Source organism: Podarcis cretensis, assembly GCF_951804945.1.
Source record: "Podarcis cretensis genome assembly, chromosome: 11".
NCBI classification, from domain to species: domain Eukaryota; kingdom Metazoa; phylum Chordata; class Lepidosauria; order Squamata; family Lacertidae; genus Podarcis; species Podarcis cretensis.
The window spans coordinates 7993320-8017905 of record NC_137180.1 but is presented as its reverse complement, the minus strand read 5'-3'; positions in this window follow the sequence as shown (position 1 = coordinate 8017905).

The window sequence follows — 24586 nt, the reverse complement described above, 5'->3', positions numbered from 1 at the left end:
TCATGTGGTAAGCACCTGGTAATATGTTTTCCTAGCTCCATCCTGCATCCAGGCTTCTCTCTTAATTAAATAAAATAGCTCATATTATCCAGTAACTAGGCTAGCCAAGTGTGATCCCGCTGAGGGTTTTCCAAGTGTATTGTTTGGGGGCGGGTTATTTTCCATAAAAGTCATTCACGGCTGGTTTTAAAGTAAGTAGAAGCCTGAAATTCAACCCTGCTAACCAGTTGCATGATTTGCAAAATGCGCAGTTGTATTCTTAAAATACGCGGCTTGCAGATGGTCAGCTCAAGCATAACCATGTTTAGTCATGTAACCTGTGCTCAGTAGGACTTTACTCCCAGGTAAGTCATGTGATTGAAGCTTTAAATGGTAGAAAGTAATCGGCTTGCATACATTTTTCAGATATTCAGTTTGGGATATTCAATGGGCCTGCGCACTTCTGATTTCCACAGGAAAACAGTATCCATAATACTCAGGATACTCACCTAATGACATGGAGAACAATCTCAGCCCAGGTAGTTTGCTTAAATACAAATGGACAAGTTCCAACCTGAAAAAAAGTCTGCAGCATATGTTAACCAAGTGTACTTTCAGGCTAAAGGATGGCATGACAGCTGTAAACAAAAACAAAAAACAGCAACAACAACCCCTAACAAGTGTGATGCTTTAAATCTGCTTCAGCTAAATTAAAGTCGTGGAAATGACCATGCTTCCCCCCAAATTATTCACACTTCAGTGTATCCACACCAAATGTCTGAATGAGCTTTTTTGGGTCCCCAGAATTCCACAGCTCAAATGAATGGATTGGAGGGAATGGGAAGCCAGGGAAGAAAAAGCACAGATCGACACTGCAATCTTACACGTCTTTACTCAGAAGTAAATCCTGCTAAGATCAATTGGGCTCCCTTCCTTGCAGTGGCGTAGCATGGGGGGGGCATGGCCCATGGCCCCAGACACAGATTTCTGAGGGGGTGCAACTAGGTGCCCCACGACAGGCTCCCTCATCGAGGCAGGAGCTACAGGAGGCAAGCCAAGCCTGGGCCAAGCCTTCAGAGCTGGGGCAGTGGCAGCGCCTCATTCTCCTCATGTCAAAGTGCAAGTAGATAAATAGGTACCGCTCCGGCGGGAAGGTAAATGGTGTTTCCGTGCGCTGCTCTGGTTTGCCAGAAGCGGCTTAGTCATGCTGGCCACATGACCCGGAAGCTGTATGCCGGCTCCCTCAGCCAGTAAAGCGAGATGAGCGCCGCAACCCCAGAGTCGGCCACGACTGGACCTAATGGTCAAGGGTCCCTTTACCTGTACCTTTACTCACAAAAATACCATCAGTGCAAAAAGGTGAGTTTGCTTTCTGGCACTGTCATCACTTTCCCTCCATAAACCTGATATTTTGGATGAAATAAAAATATTTCACACTAATGTTATATAAAAGCTGTCTCTGAGTGCCAAGCAAACACTAAACACATTGACCTTCTGAAGAATATGTTGTTATGTATTCCTTAGCAAATCTGTCGCAAAAAAGTTTTCTCGTTTTGATATATGTTAACTTTTTCCACTTGCAGTAATATTTTCTAAACCTGTGAGATGGAGTGTTTTGGAAAGCAGAAACCCAACCCAAACCTGTCTGAACAATTTACTGTCTTCTTGGCCCAAGTGAAAATCCTGGCACTTCTCTGCCATTAGTTGTATGTGCTTTTCCAAACACTCTTCCACTCCCAGAACTCAGCTTTTAATCCTTTTTGAAGCTTTTATCGTCCTCTCAACTCTTGGGATGTTTTCTTTCTTTGCAAACAGAAGTGTTTTGGAAGAAGAGGAAGTACAGCAGTGTATGATTAGAACAAACGAGAATGGGACTGCAGTCCTAATCACATTTTCCTCAGACAGAGTAAGCGCTATTGGGTACAATGGGATGTACCCTGAATAAACATGCATTGGGTTGGACAGTAGTGCTGGCTCGGACTGATGGGATGTGTAGTCCAAAACATCTGGAGGACACCCAGTTGGCAAGCTCCTCCTTTATTACATATGCATGAAAGAAAGAACATACATTTAAACCAGGGGTCAGCAAACTTTTTCAGCAGGGGGCCAGTCCACTGTCCCTCAGACCTTGTGGGGGGGCCAGACTATATTTTTTTTGGGGGGGAGGAAATGAATGAATTCCTATGCCCCACAAATAACCCAGAGATGCATTTTAAATAAAAGCACACATTCTACTCATGTAAAAACACGCTGATTCCCGGACTGTCCGCAGGCCGGATTGAGAAGGCGATTGGGCCGGATCCAGCCCCCGGGCATAGTTTGCCTACCCATGATTTAAACCACTTAAGACACATGGGAGCATGTGGAATGATATTTTTTAAACCAGCAACTGTAGAAATATTTTTTTATTTGATTATATTACTAATGTAATTACCTGGATGTAGTTGGGGTTGTTTTGTGGTGGTGGGTAGGAGAAAACAGTATTTGATTGCTTATATTTGCTTATATGTTGTTCTTATATTCAACTAATAAAATATTCCAAAAACAACAACAACAGGCTGATGTAGTTTTTGTCCACTGTTGGCTTGCCTGAGCAGTCTCCCCTTAAGAAATTGTTTGAACAAAGTTCCAAGCTTTTGACAAATTGGTTTGGTGTTTTCTTTGCTGTTCCTCTAGTTGCGCTGGCATCGCATTGTTGTGTGCAATAGGTTTCTTGCTCCTGAGCCACGAATAAATATCAAGAAACTGGAACTTATTAAATGGTTTCTCACTTGCCTCCACTGCCAAGACCTCGGAGCTGGGGGGAGATACAAAAGAGCATAGAAAATCTATTCTAAACCCAAACATTGAATGCCCTATATTTACAGTAGGCTGGAAGGGGCAGCTTTCAATACACAACGCTCAAGCAGGTGCCTTCTTCCTGGGTTGCTTACATGGCCTTAATGAGGGAGAGGGAGAGGGAGAGAGAGAATAATGGGCATTTAACGTATCAGTGAGAATTATATGCATACGTTATTTCTTTTTGGGTAAATGTTTAGCAGGAATTTGTGTATTATTGCACTGCTGTATATAGTGCCTTAAATATGCCACTTGAAAAATTCCCACCATAATACTGGTGCGACTATTTTAGCCAAACTGAGTCACATCACAGAGAGCAGATACATGTAAGCAGGGTGCGGGGGGAAATGGCCTATCTGGAAATTGAAGGTTTAAAAATGCCTCAACTGCTATCCAGCAGGCTCACTTGTTCAAAGAAGCAATGGCATTTATTTTTTTGGACACCTTCTTGCTCATCAGACTTGTAGCAGCTAAGAGGCTCACAAAACTGGCTGAGGCAGTGGGAAAAATATTTTGTTTCCCAGCCTGCTCCACCACTCTAGGACACTGATACCAAGCTGAATAAGCTCCAAGCCGTGTTTAATGAGCACATATTTTATACAAATAAGTGCCAAAAAGCTTACCCATCTCTAATTAAACTAGAAAAGAAGCATTTGTCCTAATTGGGCAGCACTGCTGAAGAATTAATTGTGAGACTGCTTAGAATTGCAGTCTTATGGCCCAGTTCACAGATAAATGCCCATTTGATCCTACAGAATGTACATAATTTAACTGGTGCCTGTTCCCTCTTCACTCAGCTGGAACTGACAGATTCATGAGCAATTTTGAAGCCTCTTTAAAAAAAAAAGGTTAAAGGGCTGTTTATACAAACATATCTGAACCTAACCAACCTGAGGTTAATGCTATAGTATTGATAGCATAATATGGTAATGTATGCCTGGGAACAGAGCCTGTTGCTATAACAATGGATTTTGATCCAGTTTCTAGGGGAATATTTTGGAAAGAAATGCTTTGCAAATATCAAAAGAGCCATTGTGCTCCGACTGGAGAGTAACAAAAAGCACAGAATTGGAATTCATATGCTTTGCAAATGATGCCCAAGTGCTACCAAGACTTTGATGAATTTTACTGGCACAGCTGGTGTGTTCTGAAAGGTGTTTGTTTTCTGCAGTATTTCCAAGGCGAGATCACTAGAGATGAGATCTGATGGGATTCCTTTGGCTGTCTCCTCTTTTGCTTACCAAAGAAAGCATGCTGGGACGACAGTGCAGCCTGCCCAGCCAAGGGCTGCTGCAACAGAATGTGGTGAATTGCCTTCTGCCTCGAGCATCGTCAAGGAAATTGTCAGCTAAGTGCCAATTTCAGACTCTTTATAGCTGAGGCTTCATGTGCAAAATACAAGAACAGCATGACTGTAAGAGGCAGGCCAGGACATGTGGCATAATTGGAGCTGCAAAAGTCATCATTTCCAATCTTGAAGCAAGTTCGTTTTATGAACCCTGCTAAAACAAAGTACTTAAATGAGCCTTGGTCTAAGGGCATTTCTCCATTCCTCTTTCGTTTTAGGATGGTGCAGCAGCAGACCCTGTTCATTTACAGATTTCACTTGAGGAAGTTGCTGCTTCTCAGCCTAATTCCCCAGGATCTTTGAGACGACATTAATGATAAACTTTGCCTAGTGTGACTTGCTAAAATCCAATGAAATGGCTAAAATGCAATTGAGGGCTAAAATCCAATTAAAGAAAGCAATTCATTAACATTAAATTAATTTCAATCAGTTTATCCTATGAGTTTTAGTCTATTAAACTATCAAATGTGCATATATTTGCATGTGGATATTTACAGTGGTTCCCCCCCCTAAAATAATGGTTAGGGGTACTCTCATTTTTCCTACTCATATTGAAATACTGCCCCTCAGTGAGGCCAAACTTAGATTCACAAAATGTTTAGGGGTATGCGTACCCCTGTGCCCCGCCTGGGAAAAAAGCACTGGATATTTATGAAGCAGGACGCATATCTTCTTTGTTTTTACATGATGCATATGTGTTATCGGATTAGAAAAGGCATTCTCCTGTCTGGGAGAGAATAACTCTTTTAACATCTAAAAAAATTCCTTCCAGTAGCACCTTAAAGACCAACTAAGTTAGTTCTTGGTATGAGCTTTCGTGTGCATGCACACTTCTTCAGATATGTGTATCTGAAGAAGTGTGCATGCACATGAAAGCTCATACCAAGAACTAACTTAGTTGGTCTTTAAGGTGCTACTGGAAGGAATTTTTTTTGTTTTGACTATGGCAGACCAACACGGCTACCTATCTGTAACTGCCTACTTTAAAAAAAAGGTTAAGGACCCCTGACAGTTAAGTCCAGTCGCGGACGACTCTGGGGTTGTGATGCTCATCTCGCTTTACTGGCCGAGGGAGCTGAAGTTTGTCCGCAGACAGTTTTCCCGGGTCATGTGGCCAGCATGACTAAGCCGCTTCTGGCGAAACCAGAGCAGTGCACAGAAACGCTGTTTACCTTCCTGCCACAGTGGTACCTATTTATCTACTTGCACTGCGTGCTTTCGAACTGCTAGTTTGGCAGGAGCAGAGACTGAGCAACGGCAGCTCACCCCGTCGTGGGGATTCGAACCGCCGACCTTCTGATCCTAAGCTCTGTGGTTTAACCCACAGCGCCACCCGCGTCCCATACTGCTTAATACATACTGCTTAATATAACAAAATCTCTAAGTACTTCACACAAATCACAATCACAAAATCACAAGCAAAAAGTAAATACATAATATGCAATCAATATATGCAATTGAAATCCAACGTTGCTTGCCACCTGCAGTTTTTATAAGAGATACTTGTTGCAGGATTTTCCTAGTCAATAATGACAGGCACCGGGTTCTTTGAGGAAGGTCTGGTTTATTAAGCTGCAGCTGGCATCAGCGACATCATTCTCAAAGGCTGAGCCCCAATTGCTATCCGGGGCTCACTTTTATAGTGTGTCACAAACAACTTCCAGACAGGGGTACAAGAGCATGTGCAAAGCGATATTACACAATTTTGCAAAGAGTCAGTACAAGAGTCCTTGCCTAAGCAGTTCCTCTTTCTGGGAGTGTCTCAACAGTTCCTCTTTGACATTACAATAGCAGGCAAAAAAGAACTTTTTCTAGCCTCTTTCCCCCTTCCCTCCTGTCCTGTCTGCAACTGTGACCTATGCAAGTTTAAAAACAGACACCAGTTAGCTCATCTTCTTGTGACTGACTTTCTGGACTAGCCAGCTTACACAGCATTTTATGGCAAACTCGAAAGTGGGGGTGGGGGCCCTCTGGAAACATTTTCTGCTCATAGGGTAATTTTTGGGTGTCGGACTGTTGAGGCAAGTAGATTCTATTTTCCAACTGCTGAGCTGATTTCTGCAATATTCCCTCAGGTAGACACTTTCTGATCAGCCTCGGGGAAGGGGCTGCTGGGGTATGGTTACCAGACATCCCCATTTCTTGGGGACAGTCCCCGGATTTACAAATCTGTCCCCGGACAAAATCCGTCCCCGGAATGTCCCCGGATTTCATTTAATGTCCCTGGATTTATATTTTAAGTGTTGTAGATTTATTAGTAGGGAATGAATGTTGCGTGATTGGTTCAATGGCACAAGACACATCATATGGGGACTTCCGGTGAGGCAAAATGGCGGGCACCACGACAGCGAACAGCTCCTGAAGCCAGCCAGAGCCAACTGTGCTATCAGGCTGGCTCCGGACTGCTGAGACTGCTGCTGCCGCCGCCACTGCCGAGGGGGAATTGGGGGCACCTGGCACGTCAACTGGGGGAACCGCTTACACACACACCCCGCAACCCAAATTGAGCCGGGAACAAGAGTGTCCGGCAGCCCAGCCAGCCACCCAGTGGCGCTCTGGGACCAGGAAAACCCTGGAGCCGATGCAGGGAGGAGGAAAGAAGGAGGAGAAGGAAGAGAGAGAAAGAGGCAGGAGAAAAAAGAGGGGAGCCCCGACCTTACTGTGCCACTGCTGCAGAGGACAGGTAGGAAAGCACTGGGAGGGCAAGGACACATGGCCGAGTCCAGGCCTGACCCAAGCCTACTCCATGCGTGACAGAGGAGACCACAGAAGAGATGTTACTTCTTATTTTTTTTAAAAAAATAACCTTTTTAAATAACTTTTTTCTCTCTTTTTTTTAAAAAAAGTGTCCCCGGATTCTTTGAAAACAATCTGGTAACCTTATGCTGGGGGCAAATGGATTCTATCTCACCATTCCTCATTTCTACTGGAAATAATCTTTGGGGCATTTCAGATGCCACATGATCATTTGGTGCACCTTTTTAGTTTATTAAAAAGTTTTAAAATCTGGCTGATTAACAGAGCAATCCTGAATTAGAAGAGGGGTTACTCAGGATACCCAAATCAATAGGAAAAGATTTGGGGAAGGGAACAGAGTTTTCCCAGGTCAGAAGGAATGAAGACAAAAAGCATGTTGAAAAATATTCATTTTTATATTCTATTGAGGCTGCGAGGGAGCTGCAGTAAGCAATCACCAGATGTTTCGGTCTTTCTTGGGTTTTACACGTACACAAGATGGCTGTTGGGGCAGGTCCAGGGCATCTTGCTACTGAGGGAAAGGGGAAAAATGCCCCCCAGCCCCACTCCACCATTCCACATGCAGAAGCCAATTAGACTGGCAATTCACAAAGCGTTAAAATCAAGATGTGGAAAATATGGAAACAGCAAGGAGAGGCAGAACTGATATGTGGAGATATGCTTCAGAGGTCCAAACTATGGGAAGCCCCAAAAAATCAACAATTATAATTTGGATTATAATTTGGTCTTTTTTATTTTAGTTTTTTATTTTAATTGGATTATGACTGGATATATTAATTGGATGTTTTTAATTGGAAAATTAATAAAAACGATTTTAAAAAAATAAAAGTTAAAAATAAATAGACTGGCAATTCAACAATGACTTTGGCAAGGGGACAGCACCCCTCAAGGCACCTGAGGGCAGTTGCTAAGTTTAGAAATTGATTTTGGATTCTTCCACCATCAATGTCTTTGACAAGCAGGTGTTCCCACAAAAGCTCTTGATTCATGTATCTTCCTCACTTTGCTTGTTAGAGGGTAAGCAGACAATGGATTGGGGGGTTGGGACTTTCCAAAGCTCCCTCCATGGTGGGCAGGGGAGGGGTGAGTGGAAGCTCTCTCCCATCCCTGCTACTAACCATCTGAGAACTAAGGTCCTTGGAGCAGATGGGGCCAAAGTGAGTCAGGCCAGCTTCTCCCCTCAGGAAGAGTGAGATGAATGAGCATGGAGGTGGGTGGTGAGCTGGAGGAAGAAAACACTGGAGCTCTCAGCTCATCCACCCTCAAACTTGATGGGCCCTTAGAAAGGAAATAATATTTCACGATTTATTTGCAACAGCAAATACCGTTGATGCTTAGCTCTGGTAAATACGATGCACACCTGTGTAAGAACTTTGGCCTTAATTTTATGAAACCAGGTATTTTCATCAGCACCATATTTTCTCATTTCATATAGGATTCTCCTTTCTTTTTTAGAACTCAGCTGTTATCTTCTTGCAGAATACAGAAAAATATGCATTCCATTAACTACCCTGCTCTTGATTCCATTTGATCTTTTAGCCCACAGGAAGTTTGTTCAAGCATCTTCTTCCTGTGTCAAATTTTCATTTAGAGGGGCTTCATATTCTTTGATTCTGATAGAACTTAAGTTTTCTTCTTTTTCTTCTGTGTATCAGGTCTGTTTTTTATTTAATCTTGAATAAAGAAGGAAGTGTAGAACCCTAAAAAAGATAGAAAGACAGATAGATTTATTCATCACTGGCCCCAAAGGTAATGGTAGCTAAGAAAGTTGACTTTTTAATATGAAACAGCACGGATCATCACAAATTATCATAAAACCTTACTGAATAAAAACCGGATGGCAAAACAAACTGATAATGCCATAAGCAATGAAAACATAAAATGGCATGGCAACACTCCAAGTTATAATGGATTTGCAACATTTTGGAGGTATGCCTCTCTGCGTTCATAGAAGGCGTGCTATGGGATCAACATTGCAAACAATATTTTTTCTCCTTTTAGGTTGCTGTTGCTGTTTTGGTAGTTTTAGGAAATGTGATAAACTGCACATAAAAGGTCCTGGTATAGGATCCCTCTGCTGTATTTTTTCTAGAAAAATATGTATGTTGTAGGTGTTGGGATACTGCCAGGGAGACAAAGTCCATCATTCCCCGACGCCGATGCCGGATGATCCATCGATCTCCCGTAGATACAGTATCAGTCAATTAGCGACACGAAGCCTCAGAAATAGCTTGCCACATTCCAGAGCTCGTGCACGCTCTATCAGCAGAGTTCGCACAGCGAAAGACACACTCAGGAGAGCATATTTACAACTTTATTCAGCGTTGGTCAGAACAAAGAAAAAAACATGACTGCCTGCTTCGATGTTCAGGCACAGAGAGAGTAACGAAAGCAATAGACAAAATATAAACTTCCTGTGAACAGGAAATACGCAGACTCTGTGACTCACAAAGCCTGCTCCCTTTTAAGGTGGAACGGAAATATCCTAACATCCTCCCCCTTTCCGTGTAACCTGTAGTACCTGTGGTTCAACCCAATTGCAACCTCTGTACATAAACCTTAAGTTGTTCTCTGTAAACAACCTTAGACAACAGATCAGCAGGAATTTCATTTCCTGGCATGTAGGACACCTGAATGAGTCCTTTCTGAATACGCTCTCTTGCACGATGTAGCTTAATCTGCAAGTACTTGGTTCTTTGCTTGCAAAGCCAAACAGGATCTATTGTCTTGATACACTTGTATAGGACATTTCACAGAAACTCTGATGTCCTTAAACAGTTGCATCAACCATTCACAATCCATGAGTGAAAATGACAGAGCATTGAGTTCTGCTTCACAGGAACTTAGGCTTACTGTCGTCTGCTTCTTGCACAGCCAGTCAAACAGACAGTGGTTGTACATGTAGCATACTCCAGAAGTGCTTGTACCATCCGTGGTGCCACTTCCAAAACTAGCATCTGCAAAGATTTCAAGACCTCCAGTCTTCTGACTGGTGAACCTCAGCCTGTAGTGCAAAGTCCCTTTCAAATAGCGGGCTATGCGCTTCAGAGCTTTCCAATCCTGAACAGTAGGACTGTCGGCATGTCTGCTAAGCAGGTTAGTGCTTACAGCTATGTCAGGCCTTGAGCATCTAGTAATGAAATTCAACTTGCCTAGAATGCATCTGTACAGCGTAGTGTCAGAAAACACTTCAGCAGTACTATCTACCTGGTAACCTGTCACCATCGGTGTGTCTGCTGGGTTTGCATCAACCAAATTCAACCTGGTTAATACATCAGCAATTTTCTGTGTTTGGTGTACCAGAAAATTACCTGCTTAGTCCCTCTCCACCTGCAGAGAAAGATAGTTGGATACCTCACCAAGATCCTTCATGTCAAAGTGCTCCTTCAGCTGAGCTAGGGTGCTTTGGTACAAAGCCTGATTCTTCCAAAACATCAGAAGATCATCAACAAAACATAAACAATACAGTTTGTTTTGCCCCTCCTCCTTGACAAACACACATGGATCAGATGAACAGGAAATACGCAGACTCTGTGACTCACAAAGCCTGCTCCCTTTTAAAGTGGAACGGAAATATCCTAACAGTAGGAAATGTAGTCTCAGAGAGAACCTAGCACTGCTGACAAATCCAGCTGATTATAAAAAAATAACAGTCAGCACAGAGATCCAGCTTTTTACTCTACTATACCCAAACTGTAAAAAAGTGACTTTTTAAAAAGAAAAGGAATATTGTTTTACTGACCAACCGCACAGGTCTACCGCAGTGATTTTGTGATGCCAAAACATTTTGTGGCCTGGGGAAGGGGCATGGCCAGCTGACTGGGAAACTGAACAGGCGCATCTGCACAGCAATGTTTTGTTGCAGGCCCCACTCTCATTTACTAGTGAGTAGACCAAAAAGCTACGGTGATCTTTTTTAATACCTAAGGAACATTCAGGGCTGTTCAGAGGGAAAATGGGTAAAATGATGGTAACCCGGATGTGCTTTGGCAGAGGTCATCAGGTCTTGAAACAGAGTCCGCATTGGTGCTTGACAAATGGGCTGTGCTCATGACATAACCACACCTTGACATCGCCAGCATCTCTCCTGACTCACCTGACCTGAGGATTTCCTACCCCATCTGCATTACTGTACATGGGCAGCCAACAACCCATCGTAAAGCACATCTAAAACAATTAACATTGTAATTAGTTTGTTTTGAAATGAAAACATTTACAAATACACTGAGCTCTTCAAATTATATTGGTTATGAAGGCATGCCCTTAAGACTTAAAAGTCTATAGTTCTTTGTACCAGTACAGGTTTTTTAAGGAGATAAGTCTGTTCTTGTCTGAGCAACACCCACAGGAACTCAGATAATTTTTTTACAAATCATGTCAATATATATATATATATATATTAATATACACATACTGTAGCTTTCATTGTATACACTTCCTCTTTATGGCTGAATCCCACCCAGTGGGTGTCTGAGGTGCTGAGAGCCCCTGCAAATGTCACTTTTGGAGTCAAGAATGCACAGCCGTGTGTTGCTCCTTTTGTATTGCGTTGAGGTGGATATGGGAAGCCAACAGAACATAATTTATTATTACAAAAAAAAAGTTTTTCAAAAGAATTACAGTGGTACCTCAGGTTAAGTACTTAATTCGTTCCGGAGGTCCATTCTTAACCTGAAACTGTTCTTAACCTGAAGCACCACTTTAGCTAATGGGGCCTCTTGCTGCTGCTGCGCTGCCGGAACACAATTTCTGTTTTCATCCTGAAGCAAAGTTCTTAACCCGAGGTAATATTTTTGGGTTAGCGGAGTCTGTAACCTGAAGCGTAACCTGAAGCATATGTAACCGAGGTACCACTGTATTTTGAAAACATTTACATAAATTTCAAAGAAGGACAGCCCAGGGCATTGTAATCCCACAGATGCTCACAGAAACTCACGCAATGTGGAATCACTTCCGTGAGGCCATGGAACAGCAAATTACAGGCTATTTCATAATGCTTTCTGCACATCCCAAGTCTATGGTGGGGAACCCCTCTCCCACAAGTTTAACTGGGCCCAGAAGGGGTCCTAATTTGGCTGGCGAGACCATTTCCCTCAAACCACATCCATCTGCTCAATACAAGTGACATCAGATGTGGGGCAGGTGAAGACAACAAGTAAATGCAAGCTGTAGTAGGAAATGTCCCACTTTGGAGCAACCAGGTGGAGCCGATCCATTTCAAAAGCAGGATTTGCAAACCAGCACTGAAGTAGCTGATCAGTAGTGCCTGCAAACCCTGTGATTGACAGGGATCAGTGACATCTGAAAAACCCCTTTTGGCAGGGATCTTCCTTTGCAGCCCAGCTTGAGTTCAAACGGGGATGGAAAGGGAAGGGGACAACCAGGAATGCCTTTGGAGCAAGTCCTGATTCTTTCCTTTGAACTTGGCTCACCTGACATCTTGCTGATGTTTTGTGATTAACAGCTGGGCAGACCTGCCCATGTATCAAAGTGGCCTGCTGGCCGTGAGGGAACTCAAAATCCAGCTGGCCAAGTTCTGTACCCCTGGTCAATTGTCTGCCACCAGAGCCCCAGAAGTCACAAAATATGGCGGTGGCAGCAACAATAGCCCAGAAGTCCCACTAACATCTTGGGCAGCTATATCTGCACCTAGGTTCTTCTGAGTTATGATATTTTGGGAGGCCCAGGAATTCAGAGGATTGAGGGGTTCCCGTGGAATCCACACTTTCCCCTTCTTAGTCGCTATTATTCCATTTTAAGTATATTGACAGTCTACCCTGAGAAATCTGGTTTGTAGGTGGAATATGAGCAAGCGAAAATAAATGTAACAAAGAAAGACAAACACGAGAGGGAAAGTGTAAACCTTGTAACTTGTTGATTTCTCCAGCGTTTTTTTTTTGGGGGGGTAGAGTAATACATCGCAGGTGTTAAAAAAGTGCGCTGAGGGGGTATTTATGACATACAGGTTCTTATGGGGAAAGGGGATCTGAGATAGAGTGACTAATTGTGAAAAGAAGAGGGAAGGAGAATCCCTAAAAGTTCCTTGAATGAATGGTACAGACAGTCCCTTCTCGGTTTTGCAAGAATCTCCCATCACTTTTCATTTAGAACTCTCTTTTGGCCAGATGTTTTGTGGGTATTTGGTCTGGCCCATCCTCTTTCCTAATGCTCTTCACGTTTGTGAACTTAGCCCGGCTTTTTCCTGGTTCCAGACATTTGGAGACCCCCAGGGGTTTGCAAAATGTTATGAGTGGAGTTGTGCTTTTGGATTCTCGTAGTGGAAATCACTTCTGACATCCTGCTTCCCCCCCTCAGCTTATGAACTATATTAGCAATAAGATCTCCTCTGGGGACTAGGGATTATTTATCCGTAGGCTGTTTGGGCTAAAAAGAAAGAAAGAAAGAAAGAAAGAAAGAAAGAAAGAAAGAAAGAAACCTCTGCATTTCTATTTAACTTTTTAGTATTCACATTTTCCTGTCTTTAAAGTAGCACTTTTATTTCAGTTGGACTTTTGTCTAGAGTACTTTGGGTGATTTGTATATGTTTGTTGGTTAACATTACAGCTGAAGACTGTAAAGAGTTCCTTAATGACAAAACTGTGAAGAACTGGAAGTGCAGAACACTAAATATGCACATCTATGGTGAAGGAAATGACTCCATAAAGCTGTCGTTGAGGTCAACTAATCATGCAGGGTTAAAACCACAACTCAGCCACGAACCTCCCTGTATGCCCTCAGGCCAGGCATTAACTCTCAGCCTCACCTACCTCACAAGGTGGTTGTGAGGATAACATGGGGAAAATGAGATCCTTGGATGCCACCTTGAACTGGGAGGAAAAGCAGGAGGGGTATCAATGTAATACTGATAAATAATGAAAATTCAAAATAAGCAGTCCCACTCCAGTCTGCCTGCTCCCAGTTTTGAATTTGGGCAGTGGGGTGGAATCGTGAAAAGAAAAGCTAACCTAAAGATCAATGGAAAAAAGAACCTGGGCACAACCAGGATATCCCAGGCTACAAATATTGTACATATTTCTGTGTGGTGTCCACTGGGAGAGTGGATAAACCCAAGTGTTAAGAGGCAGCTAAAGCAGTTGCTTCTTGCGCCCTGGGCCACAGCTAAATGCTTCAAGCCCAGCCTTCTCTCCCAAACAAGAAGAGCAATTCTTCACTCACTTTTCTGTGGGAAGTAGGTCACACTGCCAAAACCACACCGCATAGTTTGGCAGAGATCTTTGGTCTGCTGTCGAGAGAAGAGCAGCAATAAGTCAGCTGTGAGGCCTCATTGACTTAACATTTATGCAACACAGTCATCTGGGTGTTTCCTGCTGTCTTCCATGGGGCTTTCTTTGAGGAAAGTGTGCATAGGATTGCTGTCTCAGAGAAGTTCAGATGACCTGTTTCTTTCAGAAAAAGGGCATTGACCCGACCAGAAGCTCCTGTACTAGTATATAGAAGCATTTCGCAAAAACACAAGATGAAGGAATATTGTTGTTGTTCAAATACGGTGGTACCTCGGGTTAAGTATAGCATCTAGATCAAGGGAAGTAATAGTGCCACTGTATTCTGCTCTGGTCAGACCTCACCTGGAGTACTGTGTCCAGTTCTGGGCACCACAGTTCAAGAAGGACACTGACAAACTGGAACGTGTCCAGAGGAGGGCAACCAAAATGGTCAAAGGCCTGGAAACGATGCCTTATGAGGAACGGCTAAGGGAGCTGGGCATGTTTAGCCTGGAGAAGAGGAGGTTAAGGGGTGATATGATAGCCATGTTCAAATATATAAAAGGATGTCACATAGAGGAGGGAGAAAGGTTGTTTTCTGCTGCTCCAGAGAAGCGGACACGGAGCAATGGTTCCAAACTACAAGAAAGAAGATTCCACCTAAACATTAGGAAGAACTTCCTGACAGTAAGAGCTGTTCGACAGTGGAATTTGCTGCCAAGGAGTGTGGTGGAGTCTCCTTCTTTGGAGGTCTTTAAGCAGAGGCTTGACAACCATATGTCAGGAGTGCTCTGATGGTGTTTCCTGCTTGGCAGGGGGTTGGACTCGATGGCCCTTGTGGTCTCTTCCAACTCTATGATTCTATGATTCTATTCTATGATTCTATGATTCTAAGAACTTAATTGGTTCTGGAGGTCTGTTCTTAGCCTGAAACTGTTCTTAACCTGAGGTAACACTTTAGCTAATGGGGCCTCTCACTGCTTCACGATTTCTGTTCTCATCCTGAGGTAAAGTTCTTAACCCAAGGTACTATTTCTGGGTTAGCGGAGTCTCTAAACTGAAGCGTCTGTAACTTGAGGTACCACTGTATCTAAATCAGGGCTGGGGAACCTCAGGTCCAGGGGAACAAATGGAGCCCCCCGGCTTCTCTCTAACCCTCAGGACTCTCCCCAGGTCAGATTTCTTCCTCGGCCACATCCCCTCTCCCCAAACCACACCCCATACCAGCCATACTTCAAAGCCTCCTTTATCCTCTGCCAGAGGCGTACGAAGGGGTGTGTGGTGGGGTGGTCTGCCCCAGGTGCCATCCTGGGGGTGATGGTGACAACCCCCCCCCCCCGGGCAGATCGTGCCATCGCACCACAGTTGGCCCCCCGCCAGGAGGATCACGCCGCCATGCTGCAATCGGACCACCACCCCCCAGGAGGATTGTGCCACCACGCCAATCGCCCCATGGGCAGATTGCCCCGCCGCTCTGGGTGCAAGGAGCAGCTAGCTCCTCCACTGCCCTTGCCTGCTTGGAATATGCTCTTGAACTCTAGAAATGCCTCTTGGTTGGCCGGATGGACTGAAGACAGGGCTCTATGTGCACGTGTAGAAACCAGCTGGCTGTACAAAGCTGAAATAGGCATTAATTGCTCTGTGTACTTTTGCCTCTGGCAGTGGCTCAGCACTGGCATGTGGCACTTGGAAAGTTGCCCAGATCAGAATGCATCCCTAAGCCTGAAAAAGGTTCCCCATCCCTGATCTAAACAATAGTCAGGTATCTTGGAGAAGCTTTGTCTTATCCTACGAGCATCTTCAGGGAAAGGATGTGCTCAGTTGGGTAGAGCGTGGTGCTGATAATGCCAAGGTCGCAGGCTCGATCCCTGTATGGGAAAGCTACATATTCCTGCATTGCAGGAGATTGGACTAGATGATCCTTAGGGTACCTTCCAACTTTACAAGTCTATGATTCATTATCATACATGCCAACAGGAGATTTCAGTATTATATGTGGGCACAGCTCTCTGCATGCGAGAGAAACACCAGGGACGGGGCGAGGTAAGTTGATGGGTAAGGGAATCCTAAACAAAGAGGGAAGTGACATAGGACTGAATTATCCCCGAATGGACAGTTCAAACACTCCAAAAGATAGCCAAAGTCCACCGCTCCTCTGTTAGATCCCTTTCAGATACCTACAGATCCTTAAACTAAGATCTCTGTGCTCCTCTTTGTCTCTGTCTCAAACTTGAGATGAGCCAACAATGTGACGTGGCAGCTAAAAAAGCCAATACAATTCTGGGCTGCATCAATAGGAGTATAGCATCTAGATCAAGGGAAGTAATAGTGCCACTGTATTCTGCTCTGGTCAGACCTCACCTGGAGTACTGTGTCCAGTTCTGGGCACCACCGTTCAAGAAGGACACTGACAAACTGGAACGTGTCCAGAGGAGGGCAACCAAAATGGTCAAAGGCCTGGAAACGATGCCTTATGAGGAACGGCTAAGGGAGCTGGGCATGTTTAGCCTGGAGAAGAGGAGGTTAAGGGGTGATATGATAGCCATGTTCAAATATATAAAAGGATGTCACATAGAGGAGGGAGAAAGGTTGTTTTCTGCTGCTCCAGAGAAGCGGACACGGAGCAATGGATCCAAACTACAAGAAAGAAGATTCCACCTAAATATTAGGAAGAACTTCCTGACAGTAAGAGCTGTTCGACAGTGGAATTTGCTGCCAAGGAGTGTGGTGGAGTCTCCTTCTTTGGAGGTCTTTAAGCAGAGGCTTGACAACCATATGTCAGGAGTGCTCTGATGGTGTTTCCTGCTTGGCAGGGGGTTGGACTCGATGGCCCTTGTGGTCTCTTCCAACTCTATGATTCTATGATTCTATTCTATGATTCTATGATTCTAAGAACTTAATTGGTTCTGGAGGTCTGTTCTTAGCCTGAAACTGTTCTTAACCTGAGGTAACACTTTAGCTAATGGGGCCTCTCACTGCTTCACGATTTCTGTTCTCATCCTGAGGTAAAGTTCTTAACCCAAGGTACTATTTCTGGGTTAGCGGAGTCTCTAAACTGAAGCGTCTGTAACTTGAGGTACCACTGTATCTAAATCAGGGCTGGGGAACCTCAGGTCCAGGGGAACAAATGGAGCCCCCCGGCTTCTCTCTAACCCTCAGGACTCTCCCCAGGTCAGATTTCTTCCTCGGCCACATCCCCTCTCCCCAAACCACACCCCATACCAGCCATACTTCAAAGCCTCCTTTATCCTCTGCCAGAGGCGTACGAAGGGGTGTGTGGTGGGGTGGTCTGCCCCAGGTGCCATCCTGGGGGTGATGGTGACAACCCCCCCCCCCCCGGGCAGATCGTGCCATCGCACCACAGTTGGCCCCCCGCCAGGAGGATCACGCCGCCATGCTGCAATCGGACCACCACCCCCCAGGAGGATTGTGCCACCACGCCAATCGCCCCATGGGCAGATTGCCCCGCCGCTCTGGGTGCAAGGAGCAGCTAGCTCCTCCACTGCCCTTGCCTGCTTGGAATATGCTCTTGAACTCTAGAAATGCCTCTTGGTTGGCCGGATGGACTGAAGACAGGGCTCTATGTGCACGTGTAGAAACCAGCTGGCTGTACAAAGCTGAAATAGGCATTAATTGCTCTGTGTACTTTTGCCTCTGGCAGTGGCTCAGCACTGGCATGTGGCACTTGGAAAGTTGCCCAGATCAGAATGCATCCCTAAGCCTGAAAAAGGTTCCCCATCCCTGATCTAAACAATAGTCAGGTATCTTGGAGAAGCTTTGTCTTATCCTACGAGCATCTTCAGGGAAAGGATGTGCTCAGTTGGGTAGAGCGTGGTGCTGATAATGCCAAGGTCGCAGGCTCGATCCCTGTATGGGAAAGCTACATATTCCTGCATTGCAGGAGATTGGACTAGATGATCCTTAGGGTACCTTCCAACTTTACAAGTCTATGATTCATTATCATACATGCCAACAGGAGATTTCAGTATTATATGTGGGCACAGCTCTCTGCATGCGAGAGAAACACCAGGGACGGGGCGAGGTAAGTTGATGGGTAAGGGAATCCTAAACAAAGAGGGAAGTGACATAGGACTGAATTATCCCCGAATGGACAGTTCAAACACTCCAAAAGATAGCCAAAGTCCACCGCTCCTCTGTTAGATCCCTTTCAGATACCTACAGATCCTTAAACTAAGATCTCTGTGCTCCTCTTTGTCTCTGTCTCAAACTTGAGATGAGCCAACAATGTGACGTGGCAGCTAAAAAAGCCAATACAATTCTGGGCTGCATCAATAGGAGTATAGCATCTAGATCAAGGGAAGTAATAGTGCCACTGTATTCTGCTCTGGTCAGACCTCACCTGGAGTACTGTGTCCAGTTCTGGGCACCACCGTTCAAGAAGGACACTGACAAACTGGAACGTGTCCAGAGGAGGGCAACCAAAATGGTCAAAGGCCTGGAAACGATGCCTTATGAGGAACGGCTAAGGGAGCTGGGCATGTTTAGCCTGGAGAAGAGGAGGTTAAGGGGTGATATGATAGCCATGTTCAAATATATAAAAGGATGTCACATAGAGGAGGGAGAAAGGTTGTTTTCTGCTGCTCCAGAGAAGCGGACACGGAGCAATGGATCCAAACTACAAGAAAGAAGATTCCACCTAAATATTAGGAAGAACTTCCTGACAGTAAGAGCTGTTCGACAGTGGAATTTGCTGCCAAGGAGTGTGGTGGAGTCTCCTTCTTTGGAGGTCTTTAAGCAGAGGCTTGACAACCATATGTCAGGAGTGCTCTGATGGTGTTTCCTGCTTGGCAGGGGGTTGGACTCGATGGCCCTTGTGGTCTCTTCCAACTCTATGATTCTATGATTCTATTCTATGATTCTATGATTCACTGCAGATTGTTCTTGGTTTTCTTCACAGAGACCTAGATCTTGTCAGTCATAGCTGTTAAGAAAGGCTTGCCCTTTTGCCAACATGGAAATATTTTCTCCAAATATTTCCTACAATTTCTTGGCCATTTTTACCTGCCATTTCCCTAACAAAGGAGCTCCTAAGGCAGATCTCCAGCTGTGCCCCTGGATCCAGTCACCTGACCAACCCCAACCCCCAAATAACACAACATTAATTTATTTCCAGTGGCAAAGATCTCAATAGTCATGGGACTGGTAATCTTTTGCTGCAGCAATGGATCTACCTCTTCACAGAACAGGGATGCTTGGCAAGGGGGAAGCAAAACCTAAAGAACTTGAAGGAAAGAGCATGGCAGGTCTTGAATATTTTGAGAAGCATCATAGAAACACTTCTTTGTGTCCTGTATGACAGGTAATGAGAAAGATGATTTTCTTATGGAACAGCCTGCTCTTTGCTTGAAGGCCAGTTTAGGCATACAGAATGGAAATCAAAGTGCAGCCACTGGCAAAGGCATGTCATCAGTATAGAGAAGCCGATCACAAGCTAAGTGCTAGCCATGGTTAGGCAAACTAAGGCCCGGGGACCAGATCCTGCCCAATCGCCTTCTCAATCTGGCCCACGGACGGTCTGGGAATCAGCGTGAGTAGAATGTGTGCTTTTATTTAAAATGCATCTCTGGGTTATTTGTGGGGCATAGGAATTTGTTCATTATTTTTTTCAAAATATAGCCTGGCCCTCCACAAGGTCTGAGGGACAGTGGACCGGCCTCCTGCTGAAAAAGTTTGCTGACCCCTGAATAGGCTTTCTGTAGTCCCTGATATTTTTAGTCAAGTTCTCTTGCAGATGGAAAAAGCAATTGTTGTTACTAGTACTACTACATTTCAATTAAAAATACAGTCAGTAAAATGTAGAACTTCAAAAAATATTGAAAACACAATGGAATACTGTACCTCAAAAGACTAAAACAGCAGCAGTTTAATCAAAAACTCAGCCAAGGAGAAGTCATTCAGTGCCTGGAGACGACTTTAGGGTACAAACATTTCTTTCCAATGCAAGGAGGTTTACTAGTTAGACATCAGATAGGGAGTTCCACATAACAGGGTCTACCATAGGGGGGGGGAAATCTGATTCCAGTCTACATCCCATTTAAGACAGGCCTAGTTTTTATTGAGATGGTAATCCCATGTAGTAATCCATTCTTAAGAATGTGGAAGATGGTGAAGGGATTTTTCATCTGCCATAAAATTGCAAGAGGTTTAAAAAGAATTAAGAACCTAGGTAAAAGTTTAAGTATTATCCTCCAAGTTGAGGCCAGGAGCTTTTAGCATCTCAGGGGGGAGGGAGGGAGTGGTTTTCCTACTGTAAATATTCCCAGGACTGAATACTCATGCAAATTGAAATATCTTGCAAGAGGTCATGTGTGGTTGCTGATTTCTTGTAATAGTTGCCATATTTTCTGAAGTGGCTATGGAGGTTTGCATTTGATTTTCCAACATAGTGGACGTGACATTCAGGGTGTAGGTATGTATGCATATGATTTACATTATATTATTTATCTTGCAGTTAATATTCTGTTTAGTGTAATAGGATTTGCCAATCCACTCTTGAAATGGATTCATAGTGGGGGGGGGGGGGAAGCCTGGTAATGCAATTTTCACAATACTGTATTATTTTTTTTCACTTGCTGTTATAAGTTATGTTAGATATTTAGTTGTGTAAATTATGTTGGAAGTCAATAAAAATATCAATATACTGTTATATAATAATGAAAGATTATATACTATATATATATATATATAAAAAACTTTGTATTTGTATTCAGATAATATCTTGCCTACTTTTCATGCCCTGTAAGAACAAATGTGTTGAGGTGTGGATGTGGGTGTTTTGTGTGTATGCAGATGCACATGGAGGTGTGCCAAACTGAGTCTTTGACCCGGGTGAAAGAAAGCTTAGCTGCATCCTTGAATATGCAATTTCAGAATGATAGTGGACCCACTCCAGTACAGTGGTACCTCGGGTTAAGTACTTAATTCGTTCCGGAGGTCTGTTCTTAACCTGAAACTGTTCTTAACCTGAAGCACCACTTTAGCTAATGGGGCCTCCCACTGCTGCCGTGCCGCAGGAGCACAATTTCTGTTCTCATCCTGAAGCAAAGTTCTTAACCCGAGGTACTATTTCTGGGTTAGCGGAGTCTGTAACCTGAAGCGTCTGTAACCCGAGGTACCACTGTAGTGAGATTTCCTATCACTGAATAACAACATTCATCTGATTGTCTGTACAAATCAACAGAAATACAGGGCTGCTTTTTAAAAAATATCTCTCCTGTAATCACTAGATATATTGCAGCTTGGATGGTTAAAAAATGGCAAGGGAGAAGAAACTTGCCCTTTCCCACTAGGAAGCAAGTACTTCTGAAACAGTGTGTTTCTACGGTTTCGAGATTTATTTATTTTCTATGTAGATGTTTTGAAAAGTGGTTCTGCTGTAGCCATTTGAAAAGAGGTAAAAAGCCTGTGGTTTGTTAATGGGACTGTTTCTAATCAGGGTGGATTAGCTCTTGTAATGACATAATTAGAACGATGACTGCAATTTGATGTGATTTTTCACCAGCCTCAAAGCCTGGCAGATTTTTATGTAGATTCATCGAAAAGTCGCCACTTTCCCATCCCTGGGCTGGCAGGACTCTGGAATGCTGTGGTGAATGGCTGACAGTTTGCAGACCGACTGCTGCTTTTTGCTCTTGTCAGGGTCTAAGAGCATTGTGCGCATTGTGTTTGTTGCGGTGTGTGGAATGCAAAGTAAGTGGTGCGCAAGGCCCCTCTGGCTTTCCTTCCCCAACTAACTGGAGCACCTCCAATGTTAAATAGCCCAGACTTTTATCAACTTTTGTGTCCACCACATTACCCAGTTGGCAGCAGAGCCGAGGTAAGTTCAAGCAACCTCATGTTTTGCACATTCCCAGGTCCTCAGTAGCAGCATTATCCCCACTGGCAATTAGCTTGTGACCCTCTCACTCTTAAAAAACCCCAACATGTTTACTTGCGTCGAAGCCCATTTATATTTGGTCGCAAGCTACTAAAACAGTGTTTATTCAGGTCTCCCAATCGACATATCGGTAAAGGACTGCAGTTCCTCTCATGTGGCAAATGCCAGCTTTTCGTTTCTCCACACACCAAGATCCCTCAAACCACTGCAAAGGTCCCTCAGACCGCATTAAAGACGTCTTCTAGGTTAAATAAACTGCAATACATTACCCTGCCCTGCAACTTACAAGCAAGTTTTCAGATAAAGAGGGGGGAAATTAGAGAGCGCCTGGTGGTTAGGCCAATACCACTTTCCTTACCACAAAGGATTTAAATCCCGTCAGTTCGGCTATCAATCATATTTTACAACAGCTGTATAATGGTCATGCTACCATAAGGAACAAATGTTCAAGTCTGTAGCTACTGGGGTGTGTATGGTTTAGTCAAGTTTTTTGCCCCGGGCGAAACCTCCAGAGGGGTGCCATTGAGGCTCCCAGGCTGTGCATCCTAGCATGGGGGTGCCAAACTGGGTGAAAATAAAGCCTAGTTTTGCCCCTGCTTTCTCTCTCACACACATACAACATTTTATCTTTGCAACGTTGAGAACCTCGAAAGTGCAGGAGACTGAAGGCAACCAAAATCCCTTTGCAGGAAGGATCAAAAGTCTCATTGTTTTGTATTTTTAAAATAATATTTATTAAAATTTTAAAGGTTACAGAAAGAAAAAAGTAAAAATACCACATTAAACAAAAACAAAACAACACATCACAATATGAAAAAACAGAGAAATAAAATCCATTAAACAAAAACAAAAACGCAAAGAAAAATACATCAAATCTCCTTATTACTAATCTTTCATTAGCTTATTTCCTTGACCTCCCCACACCTCCCTTTTTTGTATTCTAGGTCAATTATCCATTTCAGCAAATCCTTTCCCTCTTTTAAAATTTTAGTCCTGTAAATTGTCTTATTATAATGTAACTTTACTTTTCCTCCTTTCACCAATTAACAGTCAGTTATTCCCAAATCCTTTATATCATTCCTGCTAAAATCATATAATATTATTCCAACATCCTTCTAACAGTTATTAATTTTCCAATGTTTCTGTAAATAGTCTTTAAATTTCCTCCAATCTTCCTCCACCGACTCTTCTCCCTGATCAAAAGTCTCATTGTTGGACCAGAGACCAACTCCACTCAAGCAAAAGCAATCAGATAGACAGCTGGCTTCCCAACTGCAAATATCCTAGGTTCTACTGAGAAAATTATACATGATTTTTTTGTGTTTCTGTGTGTGTGTGTACACACATGGGTGTGGAGCAGGGCCGGATTTAGGTTTGATGAAGCCCTAAGCTACTGAAGGTAATGGGGCCATTTATATGCCCAGCTGTCCTTTGTCAACAATAAATTGTCACTGTTTTTTGTGTTGAACATATGCTATATGGAAAATTGTGGACCTAACAGGTATCTAAAGCCATTTGCACATAACAAAATATGTATTTTATCCAAGTAATTGTTGAACTGAAATACAATTAAGAAGTGATATTTTAGGGAGCAGGCTAGCAGGTGGGGCCCATTACTTACATCATAGGAGCCTACACAACACTAAACGCTGCTGCTGTATGTAAGTTTTATTTTATTTGTTTTTTATCTTATATTTTGGAAATGTACATCCAGTTGTTTTTTCCTTTAATTTTTTGAGGGGCTCCGAAGAGAGTGGGGCCCTAAGCTATAGCTTGTTTAAGCTAAAGGTAAAGGGATCCCTGACCATTAGGTCCAGTCATGACCGACTCTGGGGTTGTGGCACTCATCTCGCTTTAGTGGCCAAGGGTTATGTGGCCAGCATGACTAAGCTGCGTCTGGTGAACCGGAGCAGCACACGGAAACGCCGTTTACCATCCCGATGAAGCGGTACCTATTTATCTACTCTCACTTTGACATGCTTTCAAACTGCTAGGTTGGCAGTAGCAGGTACCGAGCAACGGGAGCTCACCCCGTCACGGGGATTCGAACCGCCGACCTTCTGATCGGCAAGCCCTAGGCTCTGTGGTTTAACCCATAGCGCCACCCGTGTCCCATAGCTTGTTTAGCTTATACATAAATCCAGCCCTGGGGTGGAGACAGAGTACATAACAGCTTTAAACACCAAGAGAAAACAGGCAGAAGGTCTGCTGGAACACCATTAAGAAGGGAGCTAGACATATATTCTGGAAGGTGGGTAGTGCCATAGTCTGGGTGCGACAATGGAAAACTCTCTCTCTCCTTTATCCCTGCCAAGTGTACTTCTAAATGCGAGGCTAAATTCAAGGTGGTGGGTTTGGTGTATGAAGCCCTAGACAGCTTGGGACCAGGACACTTGAAGCACAATATCATCCCTTTTTAAACCCAACTGATCACTGTACTCGGCGAGTGTGAAAATGCTAGGAGCTGAGTTCTCGTAGCTTGTTGACTTAGCTCTTTCTTCTAATATAAATCACATAGAGGATTTCTTCCCCAGGGCCCGCTTA